Consider the following 17,618-nt stretch of genomic DNA (forward strand, 5'->3'; position numbering starts at 1 on the left):
AAGTGATTGACCACCATCTCGTTGTCTGTCCCCATGCGTGACCCATCAGCCAGAAGGTCAGGAAGCAAGCTTTGGAACGGCGGGAATTCATCACAGAGGAGATCAGGAAGTTGGAAGCGGCAGGCTTGGTGAGAGAAGTGATCCATCCAACGTGGTTGGCCAATCCGGTGGTGGTGCGCAAGGCGAACGGGAAGTGGAGGCTGTGTATTGATTACACAGATATCAATAAGGCTTGTCCTAAGGACCCCTTCCCGTTGCCGCACATTGACCATTGTTGACTCCATGGTCGGGTGCGATCTGTTATCATTCCTCGACGCCTACTCGGGCTACCACCAGACCTTCATGGCAAAGTAAGACGAAGAGAAGACAACATTCATCACCCCATGTGGTACGTATTGCTTTTTACGGATGCCTTTCGGGTTGAAGAGTGCTGGCTCGACATTCGCAAGGGCGGTCCAAATTGGTTTTGAGCCCCAGCTGCATAGAAATATGGAAGCTTATATGGATGACATAGTGGTCAAAACCAAGGACGAGGCAACCCTTGTACAAGACTTAGAAGAGATGTTTGCCAACCTACGCAAGATCAACCTCAAGCTGAACCCTGAGAAGTGTGTCTTCGGTGTTCCGTATGGCAAACTTCTCGGGTTCTTTGTGTCGCCGCATGGGATCGAGGCAAATCCGGACAAGATCAAGGCTATTTGAGCAGATTGAGGCACCCAAGTGGATCAAGGATGTGCGTCGGCTCACTGGCTGCGTTGCCGCCATGAGCAGATTCATCTCCAAGTCCGCCGAGCGTGCCCTTCCCTTTTTCAAGATCTTGAAGAAGGCGGGCCCAATGGAGTGGACCCCAGAGGCCGAGGCAGCATTGAAGGATCTGAAGAAATACCTTTCCTCTACACCAATACTGGTTGGGCCTAAACCACAAGAGCCATTGTTGCTGTATCTGGCGGCGATGAATCAAGTGGTTCGTGCCGTGCTAGTGGTTCAGAGGGAGGTCGATAAGGAGGCAGTGGCAACGACGGGACTGGCGGATGGCTAGATAGAGATTCCCCTGGCAGGGCCCGATGCCGGCAAGGCAAGGCCCCCGGTGGAGTCTAACGCCATCAGGACATGCCCCATGCAATCAAATGAGGTGGTGCAGAAGAAGAAGATGATGCAGCACCCAGTTTACTTTGTTAGCTCCCTCCTGCAGGGGGATAGGTCAAGGTACTTTGGTGTGCAGAAATTGCTCTTCGGCCTCCTTATGGCCTCGAGGAAGCCGCGTCACTACTTCCAAGCACACGAAATCACCGTCGTCACCCGCCTCCCGTTACAACGGATACTGCACAACCCAGACATGATCGGAAGGATTGTGGAGTGGGCCTTGGAGCTTTTGAGCTTTGGTTTGAAGTTTGAAAGTACTTCGACAATCCAGAGCAGAGTCTTGGCAGAGTTCATTGCAGAATGGACCTCAACGCCTGACGAGGAAATCCAGGAGACCATATCCCCGGCAAGGAAGCAAGTCACAACTGGATCATGTACTTTGATGGGGCTTTCTCGCTGCAAGGCGCCGGTGCTGGTGTGCTGCTCGTCGCACCCACCGGAGAGCACCTCAAGTATGTAATCCAGATGAACTTTCCCAGGGAGATGTCCACCAACAACACCGCTGAGTACGAGGGGTTGCTCGCCGGCCTCAGGATCGCGGCGGACCTCGGGGTCAAGAAGCTCATCGTCAGGGGTGATTCACAGCTTGTCGTCAGACAAGTTAACAAAGATTATCAAAGCCCGTTGATGGAGGCCTACGTAGATGAGGTGAGGAAGCTGGAGGAGCGCTTGGACGGTATACAAGTGGAGCACGTTCCCCGAGCGGAGAACAACATCGCCGATTACCTGTCAAAGCGCGCTGCATTCAAGCTACCTGTGGAAATAGGTACTTTTTTGCTTCAGTTAACTCAACCATCCGTCGAACCATCAATGGAGCAGAACAAACGGAGGAAATCAGGGCCCAGCAAGTACTTTCCCGCTGAGCCCCAGGGGCTGCCGGCAAGGGTGTTGCCGTGAATTCTGAGCCTGTCGAGGAGCGACTGATTCCGACGGGCCGTCAAGCCCTGGCCGTAGAGACGGCCGCTCCCATGGCAGAAGAAATGCCTTTGGTCCTTGCCGTCGATCCCCAGGCTCCAGCATGGTCACATCATACCGTCTGATTCCTCCAAATAGGGGAGCTTCCTAAGGAGCAGGAAGAAACAGAGAAAGTAGCCCGCCAGTCTGCCATGTATCAGTTCATCAATGACGTCCTGTACAGGAAGAGACTGAACGGTGTGAAATTGAAGTGCATTCCCCGGGAGGAAGGACTGGAGCTGTTGGCGGAGATACATGGAGGCATATGTAGCTCCCATATAGGGTTGAGGGCCCTTGCCGGCAAGGCATTCCGACAGGGTTTCTTCTATCCCACTGCCCTCCAGGATGCAACGGCACTAGTAACTGATAACCCACAAGTATAGGGGATCACAACAGTTTTCGAGGGTAGAGTATTCAACCCAAATTTATTGATTCGACACAAGGGGAGCCAAAGAATATTCTTAAGTATTAGCAGCTGAGTTGTCAATTCAACCACACGTGGAAACTTAGTATCTGCAGCAAAGTGTTTAGTAGCAAAGTAATATGATAGTAGTGGTACCGATGGCAAAAGTTAATGGTAGCAAAGGTAGTGTGTTTGGTATTTTGTAGTGATGATAGCAATAGCAACGGAAAAGTAAATAAGCGAAAAACAATATATGGAAAGCTCGTAGGCAATGGATCGGTGATGGAGAATTATGTCGGATGCGGTTCATCATGAAACAGTCATAACCTAGGGAACACAGAACTAGCTCCAGTTCATCAATGTAATGTAGGCATGTATTCTGAATATAGTTATACGTGCTTATGGAAAAGAACTTGCATGACATCTTTTGTCCTACCCTCCCGTGGCAGCGGGGTCCTTACGGAAACTAAGGGATATTAAGGCCTCCTTTTAATAGAGTACTGGAACAAAGCATTAACACATAGTGAATACATGAACTCCAACACATAGTGAATACATGAACTCCTCAAACTACGGTCATCACCAGTAAGTATCCCGATTATTGTCACTTCGTGGTTAACGGATCATAACACATAATAGGTGACTATATACTTGCAAGATAGGATCAAGAACTCTCATATATTGATGAAAACATAATAGGTTCAGATATGAAATCATGGCACTCGGGCCCTAGTGACAAGCATTAAGCATAGCAAAGTCATAGCAACATCAATCTTAGAACATAGTGGACACTAGGGATCGAACCCTAACAAAACTAACTCAATTACATGATAGATCCCATCCAACCCATCACCGTCCAGCAAGCCTACGATGGAATTACTCACGCACGGCGGTGAGCATCATGAAATTGGTGATGGAGGATGGTTGATGATGACGATGGCAACGGATTCCCCTCTCGGGAGCCCCGAACAGACTCCAGATCAGCCCTCCCGAGAGGTTTTAGGGCTTGGCAGCGTCTCCGTATCGTAAAACATGATGAATTCTTCTCTCTGTTTTTTCTCCCCGAAACACACTATATAGAGTTGGAGTTGCAGTCGGAGGAGCTCCAGGGGGCCCACGAGGTAGGGAGCGCGCCCCCACCCTCGTGGACAGGTGGTGGCCCCCTGGCCTTCATCTTTTGCAGGTATTTTTTTTATATTTTCCAAAAAGTTGCTCCGTGAAGTTTCAGGTCATTCCGAGAACTTTTGTTTCTGCACATAAATAACACCATGGTAATTCCACTGAAAACAGCGTCAGTCCGGGTTAGTTCCATTCAAATCAAGCAAGCTAGAGTCCAAAACAAGGGAGAAAAGTGTTTGGAAAATTAGATACGACGGAGACGTATCAACTCCCCCAAGCTTAAATCTTTGCTTGTCCTCGAGCAATTCAGTTGACAAACTAAAAGTGATAAAGAAAAACTTTTACAAACTCTGTTTGCTCTTGTTGCTGTAAATATGTAAAGCCAGCATTCAAGTATTCGGCAAAGATTATAACTAACCACATTCGCAATGATGCTTAGGTCTCAAGTTTACTCATATCAATGGCATAATCAACTAGCGAGCAATAATAATAAATCTCGGATGACAACACTTTCTCAAAATAATCATAATATGATATAACAAGATGGTATCTCGCTAGCCCTTTCTGTGACCGTAAAACATAAATGCAGAGCACCTTTAAAGACCAAGGACTGACTAGACATTGTAATTCATGGTAAAAGAGATCCAGTCAAGTCATACTCAATGTAAACTAACAGTAATGAATGCAAATGACAGTGGTGCTCTCCAACTGGTGCTTTTTAATAAGAGGATGATGACTCAGCATGAAAGTAAATAGATAGGCCCTTCGCAGAGGGAAGCAGGGATTTGTAGAGGTGCCAGAGCTCGGTTTTGAAATAGAGGTGAATAATATTTTGAGCGGTATACTTTCATTGTCAACATAACAACCAAGAGATGACGATATCTTCCATGCTACACACATTATAGGCGGTTCCCAAACAGAATGGTAAGTTTATACTCCCCCTTCCACCAACAAGCATCAATCCATGGCTTACTCGAAACAACGAGTGCCTCCAACTAACAACAGTCCCAGAGGGAGTTTTGATTGCAATTATTTTGATTTGATTTGCATAAAGCATGGGACTGGGCATCCCGATGACCAGCCACTTTCTTGTGAGTGAGGAGCGGAGTCCACTCCTCTTAAGAATAACCCGCCTAACATGGAAGATACGGACAACCCTAGTTGATACATGAGCTATTCGAGCATACGAAATAGGATATTTATTTGAAGGTATAGAGTTTGGCACATACAAATTAACTTGGAACGGCAGGTAGATACCGTATATAGGTAGGTATGGTGGACTCGTATGGAATAACTTTGGGGTTTATGGAGTTGGATGCACAAGCAATATTCCCGCTTAGTACAGGTGAAGGCTAGCAAAAGACTGGGAAGCGACCAGCTAGAGAGAGACAACAGTCATGAACATGCATTAAAATTAATCAACACCGAACGCAAACATGAGTAGGATATAATCCACCATGAAAATAAATCTTGCGAAGGCTATGTTGATTTTGTTTCAACTACATGCGTGAACATGCACCAAGTCAAGTCACTTAAATCATTCATAGGAGGATACCACCCTATCATACCACATCACAACCATTTTAATAGCATGTTGGCACGCAAGGTAAACCATTATAAGGTCCTAGCTAATCAAGCATGTCACAAGAACTATGATCTCTAGTTGTCATTGCAAGCATGTTTATTCATAATAGGCCGAATCAAGAACGATGAACTAATCATATTTACAAAAACAAAAGAGGTCGAGTTCATACCAGCTTTTCTCATCTCAATAAGTTCATCATATAATCATCATTATTGCCTTTCACTTGCATGACCGAGTGACGTGAATAATAATAATTGTGCATGTGCATTGGACTAAGATGGAATCTGTAAGCATTCAATAAATAGGAGAAGACAAGGCAATATGGGCTCTTTTGTCAGATCAACAATTATGCATATAAGAGCCACTTCAACAATTTAATCATGGTCTTCTCCTATCGACCCCAAAGAAAAGAAAAGAAATAAAACTATTTACACGAGAGCTCCCAACAAGTAAAAGAAGAACATGAAATCTTTTTGGGTTTTCTTTTTAATTACCACTACAAGCATTGAAAGTAAACCAATTAAAAGCTACAACTAATTTTTTTGGTTTTTCTTAACGTTTATTAAACACACAAAAAGAAAGCATAAAAAGGAAAGTAAACTAGCATGGATGATACAATGAAAAAGTATGAATATCGACATCTAGCAATGAGTGTGTGAACATAAATGTAATGTCAGTGGGAAATACGTACTCCCGCAAGCTTAGGCTTTTGGCCTAAGTTGGTCTATGGCCACAGTTGGCCTGGCGGATATCCATAATAGTAGTTGGGGTCGTACTGAGATGCAGTGTCTATCGCCTCCTACGCTGCAGTGTGGCGATGAGAGGCCTCCGCTCTCCTCTCATACTCATCTGCCTCCTCTCCGGTAATAACATATCTTCCTTTTGCCTGATGATCAAAGAAGGCAGGAGCAGGGAGAGTAATATGGACAGCACGGCGTCTGTCAAAGATTAGTCGATACTGGAGAGGTGATTCATTCCTTTGAACAAACTAGTGGTGAACCATAGCATTAAAGTCTAGGTAAGAAGGGGGTAATTCAATATCATCTTCGTGTATGGCTATACCAAGAAAATTGGCTATGCGGGTTGCATAAATTCTTCCAAAGAAATCTCAATTAAATCTATTAAGATGCAACCTACGTGCAACAGTGCCTCCCAAATTATAAGATTTATCTCCTAACACAACACTCCTAAGAATACTGAGGTCAGGGACACACATGTGACATGCCTCATCTTTACCATTAATGCATCTACCTATGAAGAGAGCAAAATAATGTATAGTAGGAAAATGAATGCTCCCTATGGTAGCTTGTGTTATATCTCTAGATTCTCCCACAGTTATGCTAGCAAGAAAATCTCTTAATTCAGATTTGCAAGGATCCCTTATACTACCCCATTGTGGAAGTTTGCAAGCAGTGGTAAAATCCTCTAAGTCCATAGTGTAAGAATTTTCATAAAGATCAAACAGGACAGTTGGAGAATTACGTGAAGATGAAAATTCAAACCTCCTCACAAAGGAACTAGTGAGATTGTGATACCGGCTGCACTTCTCTTCCTCGAAGCTTACAATATCAGCGTTACGCAAATATGCATTAAATTCTTCCTTAATTCCCGCTCGATCCATAAAGTTCTCAGAAGGCCATTCACAAGGACGCACTGGAGCGTCTCTTGGTGGCTCATCATCAACATCACGCATTGCAAGCCTGGGTCCTTGCTTCCTTGAAGAACCACCCAGGAACATTTTCCTAAGCATATTTCTTCCTCTAAAAAATTCTGAATTTTTTTAGTAACTTCAAAATAAAAGTAAACCAGACTCAATAATATTGATAGCAACTACTCCTACAAGTGCCTAGAGCCTATATCATGCATCAAAACTACTTGGAACCATATAAATTTGACATGCAAGCTCAAGAACATGGTCACCTAGGCAGCACAAATTTGCAATGAATAAAGCACTAGAACAAAAACTAATTGGACCAATGGAGGAGTCACATACCAAGGAATAATCTCCCCAAGCAGTTTTGTGAGAGGTGCTTTGAGCAAGGAGATCGAAAATGGCAGCAAAACGAGCTTGGGCTCAGGTTTGAGCTGGTTGTTCGTGTTTGTGGGAGGAAGGAGTGTGTGGGTGAAAAGATAAGTGGAGGAGGGCCACCGTGGGCCCACGAGGTAGGGGAGCGTGCCCAGGGGGGTAGGGCGCGCCCCTGACCCTCGTGGCCAGGTGCCAGCTCCTCCTGCTGTGTTCTCAGTGCCAAATATTCTCAAATATTCAAGAAAAAATCATATTTAAATTTCAGGGCATTTGGAGAACTTTTATTTACGGGGTATTTTTATATTGCACGGATAAATCAGATAACAAATAGAAAAATACTATTTTTATTTTATTTAATATAGATAACAAAAAGTAAAAGGAGGGTACAGAAGGTTGTGCCTTCTAGTTTCATCCTTATCATGATCATCAAAAGGAATCCACTAACAAGGTTGATCAAGTCTTGTTAACGAACTCATTCTGAATAACATGGAACCAGAGAAATTTCAAATAACACTATGTTACCTCAACGGGGATATGCACATCCCCAATAATAAGAATATCATATTTCTTTTTGACAGTAGGAAGAGGAAATTCAAAACCTCCAAATATAATCGATGGAATTTTCCAATAGAGTTGATACTATGAACTTGAGGTTGTTTCCTCGGAAAGTGTACCGTGTGCTCATTACCATTAACATGAAAAGTGACATTTCCTTTAGTGCAATCAATAACAGCCCCTGCAGTATTCAAAAAGGGTCTTCCAAGAATAATAGACATACTATCGTCCTCGGGAATATCAAGAATAACAAAGTCCGTTAAAATAGTAACGTTTGCAACTACAACAGGCACATCCTCAGAAATACCGACAGGTATAGCTGTTGATTTATCAGCCATTTGCAAAGATATTTCAGTAGGTGTCAACTTATTCAAATCAAGTCTACGATATAAAGAGAGAGGCATAACACTAACACCGGCATCAAGATCACATAAAGCAGTTTTAACATAGTTTCTTTTAATGGAGCATGGTATAGTTGGTACACCAGTATCTCCAAGTTTCTTTGGTATTCCACCCTTAAAAGTATAATTAGCAAGCATGGTGGAAATTTTAGCTTCCAGTATCTTTCTCTTATTTGTAACAATATCTTTCATATACTTAGCATAAGGATTCATTTTGAGCATATCAGTTAATCGCATACGCAAAAAAGATAGGTCTAATCATTTTAGCAAAGCGCTCAAAATCCTCATCATCCTTTTTCTTGGATGGTTTCGGAGGAAAAGGCATGGGTTTCTGAACCCAAGGTTCCCTTTCTTTACCATGTTTCCTAGCAACAAAGTCTCTTTTATCATAACGTTGATTCTTTGATTGTGGGTTATCAAGATCAACAACAGGTTCAATTTGTATATCATTATCATTACTAGGTTGAGCATCATCATGAACATTATCATTAACCTTATTACTAGTTTCAGGTTCATTACCAGATTGTGTTTCAGCATCAGAAATAGAAATATCATTTGGGTTCTCAGGTGTTTCGACAATAGGATCACTAGAAGCATGCAAAGTCCTATCATTTTTCTTTTTCTTCCTTTTAGAAGGACTAGGTGCATCTATATTATTTCTCTGAGAATCTTTCTCAATTCTCTTAGGGTGGCCTTCAGGATACAAAGGTTCCTGAGTCATTTTACCATCTTTAGTCATAACTCTAACAGCATTATCATTATTCTTACTATTCAATTCATTGAGCAAATCATTTTGAGCTTTAAGTACTTGTTCTACTTGGGTGGTAACCATAGAAGCATGTTTACTAATAAGTTTAAGTTCACCTTTGACATTAGCCATATAATCACCCAAGTGTTCAAGAATATTTGAATTGTATTTCAATTGTCTACCAAAATAAGCATTACAATTTTCTTGTTTAACATTGAAATTGTCAAACTCATCTAAGCATTGTCTAGCAGAATTATAACGAGGGATGTCACCTTCATCAAATCTATAGAGAGAATTTACCTTTACTACCTGTGTCGGGTTATCAAGACCATGAGTTTCTTCAATAGGTGAAGGATTAAGATCATATGTTTCTTCAACAGGCGGTAAATTAAGACCATGTATTCTTTCAATAGGAGGTAAATTCTTAACATCTTCAGCTTCAATACCTTTTTCTTTCATAGATTTCTTTGCCTCTTGCATATCTTCAGGACTGAGAAATAGAATACCCCTCTTCTTCAGAGTTGGTTTGGGAATAGGCTCAGGAATTGGCTCAGGAGGTGTCCAATTATTTTCATTTGTCAGCATATTATTCAATAGAATTTCAGCTTCATCCGGTGTCCTTTCCCTGAAAACAGAACTAGCACAACTATCCAGGTAATCTCTGGAGGCATCGGTTAGTCCATTATAAAAGATATCAAGTATTTCATTTTTCTTAAGAGGATGATCAGGCAAAGCATTAAGTAATTGGAGAAGCCTCCCCAAGCTTGTGGGAGAATCTCTTCTTTAATTTTCACAAAATTATATATATATATATATCCCTTAAAGCAGCTTGTTTCTTATGAGCAGGGAAATATTTAGCAGAGAAGTAATAAATCATATCCTGGGGACTATGCACACAACCAAGATCAAGAGAATTAAACCATATCTTAGCATCACCCTTTAACGAGAACAGAAATATTTTAAGGATATAAAAGTAGTGAGTTCTCTCATCTTTAGTGAACAGGGTGGCAATATCATTTAATTTAGTAAGATGTGCCACAACAGTTTCAGATTCATAGCCATGAAAAGGACCAGATTCAACCAAAGTAATTATATCAGGATCAACAGAGAATTCATAATCCTTATCAGTAACACAGATAGGTGAAGTAGCAAAAGCAGGGTCAGGTTTCATTCTAGCATTTAGAGATTGCTAATTCCATTTAGCTAATAACCTCTCGAGTTCGTATCTATCTTTGCAAGCTAAAATAGCTAAAAGAAGCTTCTTTATCAAAAACATAACCCTTAGGAATAGCAGGCAAATCTTCATCGTCACTTTCATCAATATTATCAGATTCAATATTTTCAATCTCTCTAGCCCTAGCAAGTTGTTCATCAAGAAATTCACCAAGTGGCACAGTAGTATCAAGCATAGAAGTAGTTTCATCATAAGTATCATGCATAGCAGAAGTGGCATCATCAATAACATGCTACATATCAGAACGAATAGCAGAAGCAGGTTTAGGTGTCGCAAGCTTACTCAAAACAGAAGCTGAATCAAGTGCAGAGCTAGATGGCAGTTCCTTACCTCCCCTCGTAGTTGAGGGATAAATCTTGGTTCTTGGATCTTTCAAGTTCTTCATAATGATAAGCAGATATAAATCCCAAGTGACTCACAGAATAGAGCTATGCTCCCCGGCAACGGCGCCAGAAAATAGTCTTGATAACCCACAAGTATAGGGGATTGCAATAGTTTTCGAGGGTAGAGTATTCAACCCAAATTTATTTATTCGACACAAGGGGAGCTGAGGGAGTCCTGGATTAGGGGTTATCCGGACAGCCGGACTATATCCTTTGGCCGGACTGTTGGACTATGAAGATACAAGATTGAAGACTTCGTCCCGTGTCCGGATGGGACTCTCCTTGGCGTGGAAGGCAAGCTTGGCAATACAGATATATAGATCTCCTTCCTTGTAACTGACTCTGTGTAACCCTAGCCCCCTCCGGTGTCTATATAAACCGGAGGGTTTAGTCCATAGGACCAACAACAAAACACAATCATACCATAGGCTAGCTTCTAGGGTTTAGCCTCTTCGATCTCGTGGTAGATCAACTCTTGTAATACTCATATCATCAAGATCAATCAAGCAGGAGTAGGGTTTTACCTCCATCGAGAGGGCCCGAACCTGGGTAAAAACATCGTGTCCCCCGTCTCCTATTACCATCCGCCTAGACGCACAGTTCAGGACCCCCGACCCGAGATCCGCCAGTTTTGACACCGACATTGGTGCTTTCATTGAGAGTTCCTCTGTGTCGTCATCGTTAGGCTGGATGGCTCCTTCAATCATCGATAGCGATGCAGCCCGGGGTGAAACTTTTCTCCTCGGACGGATCTTTGTATCCGGCGGCTCCGCACTGCGGGCCAATTTGCTTGGCCATCTGGAGCAGATCGAGAGTTACGCCCCTGACCACTAGGCCAGGTTTGGAAGCTTAAACTACACGGAAGACATCCGCGGAGACTTGATCTTCGACGGATTCGAGCCCCTGCCGAGTGCGCCGCACGGTCACGATGAGCATGATTTAGCTCTACCATCGGATAGTGTTCAGGAGACTGCATCGGCAACCGCTCCAACCCTCAATTCAGAGCCAATTGTGCCATCCATGGACGGGTGGATAGACCCCACCGCAGAGGCCGCATTCTCAGCGGCGATCGAGCCGAGTATTGACCTTACCCTTCACGGGAGCCATGACGCCGAACTGCCGGATTCTTCCCCGGCCACGGACTCCGAACCGCCTGCGCCCGTGCCTATTGAATCCAACTGGGCGCCGATCATGGAGTTCACCTCCGCGGATATCCTTCAGCACTCGCCCTTTGGCAACATACTGAACTCATTAAGGTCTCTCTCCTTGTCAGGAGAGTCCTGGCCGAACTATGGCCGGCCAGATCAGGATGCGGACGACGAAGAAATTCGCCGCCCACCCACCACCCACTTAGTAGCCACTGTCGATGATTTGAGCGACATGCTCGCCTTCGACTCCGAAGACATCGACGGTATGGACGATGATGCCGGAGACGAACAGGAGCCACTGCCCACAGGGCACTGGATGCCCACTTCATCATATGATGTATACATGGTGGACACACCCAAAGAAAACGACGACGAGTAACGGAAGGATGCAAGGAAGGATCGTTCCCTCGAGAAGCAGTCAAAGCGGCGGCGTAAGCGCCGCTCCAAATCCCACCTCAGCAGAAACAGCGATTATATAGACCCAGCGATAGAGCAGGGTGAGCCAGCGGACGACAAACCCGGCATTGAACCACCGTCCGACCACGGCAACACGGAGAATGAAACCGAACAACTCGACTCTGGCGAAGATAACAGTTCGGATGACATCACACCGGACAGGCACCCGGAGCAACAGAATACCCATCAAAGGCTTGTTGCCACTGCGAGGAGTCTGAAGAAAAGGCTCAGGGCTGCACAAGACACACTGAGAATTAGATGGAGTGAAGTACTCAACACTACAACAAAGTACGGCGGTAGTCGCCACACAAAGAGCTACCCGAAGTGAAAGCTGCTACCTGAATTCAACGAGGAGGCCTTACATCCCCCGCAATCAAAAAACAAAATAGCCATCCAGTCGGATAGACGACCTCGTGGCCAACATAGAGCGGCAAACGATTCCTCACACAAGCCAGTACGCGATCCATGTGAGGGCTCGCATCAAAAGGACGACGCAACAAGATCCATCTACGGGCCAAGCAAGCGCGCTCTAGCACGCAATGCAACACAACCAAAATCCGAACACCACGGCACACCCAAATACAGGGGTGCCGCACACCCCCTATGTTTCACCGATGAGGTGCTGGACCATGAATTTCCAGAGGGATTCAAACCCATAAACATAGAGGCGTACGACGGAACGACAGACCATGGGGTCTGGATTGAGGACTACATCCTCCATATCCACATGGCTCGAGGAGAAGATCTCCATGCCATCAAGTACTTACCCCTCAAGCTCAAAGGGCCAGCTCGGCACTGGCTTAAATGCCTCCCTGAAAACTCCATTGGAAGCTGGGAAGAGCTCGAAGATGCTTTTCGGGCAAATTTTCAAGGGACCTATGTCCGACCACCGGATGCAGATGATTTAAGTCATATAACTCAACAGCCCGGAGAGTCAGCCCGAAAGCTTTGGAACAAGTTTCTCACTAAAAAGAACTAAATAGTCGACTGTCTGGACGCCGAAGCCTTAGCAGCTTTCTAGCATAGCGTTCGAGACGAATGGCTTGCCAGCCACCTCGGCCAAGAAAAGCCGAGAATAATGGCAGCATTAACAAGCCTCATGACCCGCTTTTGCGCGGGCGAGGACAGCTGGTTAGCCCGATGCAGCACCAGCGACCCAAGTACATCCGAAGTCAGGGACGGAAACGGGAAGCCACGACGCAGCAAAAACAAGCGCCGAAATAAAGAAGACTGCCCGAAGAGCACGGCGGTAAATGCCGGATTCAGAAGCTCTCGGCCAGGTCAGCAAAAGCTTCCCTCCAAAGGCAACAGAGATGAACTGTCCAGCCTAAACAGATCCACAACACCCCCGATAAACCTGCAAATCATACCCATAGAGAATATTGGGTCTTCAAGCAGTCCGACAAACTCAACGCCGAACACAAGGGGCAGGATACACCAAGCGAAGACGAGGATGAGCCTTGCAAGCAAAGCACTGGGGAACAGAAGAAATTCCCACCAGAAGTCAAAACAGTAAACGTGTTACACGTGATGAAGGGGAGAAACAAAGCGGCACTCCTAGAGACACATGCCCCAGGGCCTATCACCATGGAGTTCTGCCACTGGTCGTCCAAACCGATCACCTTTGACCATCGGGATTACTCGGCAAGTGTCCGGCACGTAGGATGGGCTGCCTTGGTGTTAGACCTGATAATTGACGGATACCACTTCACACGAGTCATGATGGACGGCGGCAGTAGTTTAAACCTGATATATCAGGACATGGTCTGCAAAATGGGGATAGACCCAACAAAAATCAGCCATAGCAATACTACCTTTAAAGGAGTAACGCCAGGCCTAGAAGCCCATTGCACAGGCTCCCTGCTACAAGAGGTTATATTCGGCTTTCCTGATAACTTCCACAGCGAAAAGTTAACCTTCCACGTCGCTCCGTTCCAAAGTGGCTATCAAGCACTACTCAGACGCGAAGCTTTCGCTCGCTTTAGTGCAATACTACACTATGCTTCTCTCATGCTTAAGCTGCCCGGTCCACGTGGCATCATTACAGTACATGGAAATATTGAGCGCTCCTTGCGCGTGGAAGACCGTGTGGCCGCCTTGGAAGCCGCACACTAGACGGCCTCACCAACTAGAGCATCTCACAGGTCGTTAAGACCACAGACACGGTTAGACGAGTCCGGTGCAGCTATATATAATTGATACAGGTTTGATGGTATACCCCTACAACAATACAAGGGGCTCAACGCATGTAAACAAGTGACAATTACGCTTAACTTTACTCATCTTGAACTGTGTGCATGGTTTATTTAGTATAACCTACCTTCTGCACGACAACTTTTCAGCTAAGTTCCTCTCTTTTACAAATGACCATCGTGCTACACCCGTCTAGGATACGGCACAATGGAGACACAGGCGCAGACGTGCAACAGGGACCCGTTCCAAGGATTCTTTTTAGATTAAGACCCTGCGTAAACCTTTTTTACTGTCTCTTGTTGATACACATCCCCCGGATTCTCAGTACAACTGAGAAGGATGCTGACGTATTGGCATGTGGCCACATCAGAATATTGCCCATACCAGGACACCAGGGGCTTATTACAAAGGGCACTGTTTAGCCCGGTTTACATCATAAAGACCGAATACCTTAAGGAGTGTTCGGCATCGTGAGTTTGGCCTTATATGCATCAGCTCCGAATCATGTCTTTGGTCAAATGTTGGGTTTGCCCAGCTCCTGTGTTTTGCTGCCTTATGTTCCGCTCTATCGGCTAGGGCGGCACCAGAAGAACTACTGCGATTGTGCCCTGGTTCATCTGGACGAGCACCTCAGTAGAGAAAGCCGAAAACTGACTGTCATGATATAGCGTGAGACTGGTCAACCACTCGATGACCTAGCGGAATATTCGGGATTCCTCCGCCTTAACGAAGGGCCGTTTCCCGGACAGGCATGTACGTGACCCGAATTTGGATGAGCGCAGAGCCACCAGGGGCTATATAGTAGCCCCACTGTCAAACTCTTCTGGCTAAGTGAAAGTGTTAAAGCATTATTGTCCGATTGCCTAGTTCGCTGCGCTATCACCTCCTTAATGGACCAAGACGTTGGATCAAGTGTGAACATGCGTCTTCTGCGAGCACCCCCGCATTATATGCGTGGGGGCTGAAGCCGACGACTGCCATCTTTCAGGTTATATACATATATACATAAACGGCCGCACAGGAGGCATCATAGTACTTTCGGGCAAAAGTATAAATACAGCCTTGATAAACTCAATAAAACATTGTTTTTACAATGGGAATACTTGTCACTCAAACATAATATTCTTCGAGCATTGAGCCTCTATCGAACGAGCGGCTTCAAGAACTTCTTCAAAGTAGTGCTCGGCAGCCACTCGGCCTATGTCCGAACCCTGTGCCGCAACAGTGGTGGCATCCATCTCCGCCCAGTATGTTTTGACACGGGCAAGGGCCATCCGCGAGCCTTCTATGCACGCTGACCTCTTTACAGCATCGATGTGTGGCACATCACCAAGGAATTGTTGCACTAGGCTAAAGTAGCTATTCAGCCTTGGCCCTCGCGGCCACAGATGATCCACAATGGACCTCATGGCAAGTCCGCATAATCTATGGAGCTTGGCCCACTCGGCCATTTGCTCATTCAGCAGCAGCAGACGGGCTGGAGCATGAAACTGTGACCAAAACAGTTTTTCCACTTCGTGATCTTTCCGATCCTTGAAGTACTCGGCCGCATCAGCAGCACTTGCAGCCAAATCCACGTAGGCGTCCGTAGAACTCCATAGCCGGTCCAGAGGTGCATACTTCGGATCCCCGAACTTAGTCTGCAACAAGAAGGGCTTCCCAGATACAATATCCGCATCTTGATGCAGCTCCTCCTTCGTCGCTCTAATTTTGGAGCGGGCTTCCTTGGCAGCCACCCGGGCCTTTTCCAGGTCCATCGCCTTCGCCCAGTTTTCTTCTTCAAGAAGCAGGTAACGGTCAGCAGCATCTTTTAACTCTACAGCCACCTTGGCTATTTTTTCTTTGCTCTCGCAATGCACGGCCTGTTCGGCCCTTAACTCTTCGGCCGCCTTTAAAGCAGCCGCATTGCTACTCCTTGCATGCTCCTTGGCTCGGGCAAGCTCCGCCCGAACGGTCTCCACGATGGCAGCTCCATCTGCAGTCACACCATATTAAAGATACTGGCATCATGCTGCTCTTATTATGTGACAATCACCATAAAAATCACCTACCCTGTGCCTTGTCAAGCCGCTTGTTAACAAGCACGATGTCGGCATCTGCCGCATCCAGTTACCGCCTTAGTTCGGCAAACCCATCAGTCCGGCTAGCCACCGGAGCTTCAACAACCTGCACATAAAGGCGGCCTGGTTATTACCTGGGACTATGATCCTTTGTTTGCCACCGTTTTCGACGACAACCAGAGTCTCAGGGGCTACTATCTACACAGGACACATCTAAAAATGTGTGGTACTATCAACAATGTACATCATTTCGTGTACCTCAAAACCCGTCAGTAGACTCATAAAGGCTTCATGCAACCCGCTTTCGGCGAACAAAATCCTTTCAATCACCGTACCCATCAACGTGCAGTGCTCTTCTGAGATAGTCGCTTGCACTAACAGATCCCTCAGTACGTCCGACCGCACACCAGACGGTGCTGGACTCTTTTGATTGCTCTCTTTAAGAGCTGGATACTGAGGACTTCGGGTGGCCATAGGATTAGCTTCTGGCCTTGCCAGATCAGGAGAAACCCTCCACGACAACACCTCGGGGTCGCCCGCCTCGTGAGGCGGTGTGGCAGGGGGAGGCGTTTCGCTCTCCATCATCTCTAGAAGAAGATTCCCTGAAGACGAGCTCTCCTAAGAAGGGCTAAGATCTGAACTGCAAGATAAATGCTTCGATTATTTTCCTCAGAAGTAAAGCGAGATATTTTCATTATTAAGTACCCTTTTACTTACAACTCGGTGGAGGGCTAATCCCCTTGAGGGCATAGTGCGGCCAGGGTATCCCCCAGGGTAGGACCCTCGGGCAGAGATTTCTTCCCCCGTTTGGAGACCATTGTCTCCGGGTCCTCAGAGGCGGTTCTCTTCCTTCCCTGGGGAGAGGAAGTTTCAGTACCTCCTCCTCGGCTTACCTCCTTCGCGGAGGCGCTAGCCTCCTTGTTCCCCCCTTTATCTTCTCCTAAGGGCGCTTGATAAGGCGCGATCTCCAGCATCCTGGTTAGCACGGGATTTGGTGAGGTCTCAAGGAGGGGGGCCGGACACCTGATCAACTTTGCCTTCGCTATCCAATCCTAGTCATAGAGCGGATTTTTAGGGCAACGTTGCGATAAAAAAAAGGACAGTGTGTTCGGATGCGGGGCTACTTACTTGGGTATCCGGGCGATTGCAGCTTTGACCTACATCCTTAGTGATGTCCGGACACATTATTTGTGGTCCGAAGAACAATTTG

This window comes from Triticum urartu, chromosome 7 (assembly GCF_003073215.2).
Source record: "Triticum urartu cultivar G1812 chromosome 7, Tu2.1, whole genome shotgun sequence".
Classification (NCBI taxonomy): Eukaryota; Viridiplantae; Streptophyta; class Magnoliopsida; order Poales; family Poaceae; genus Triticum; species Triticum urartu.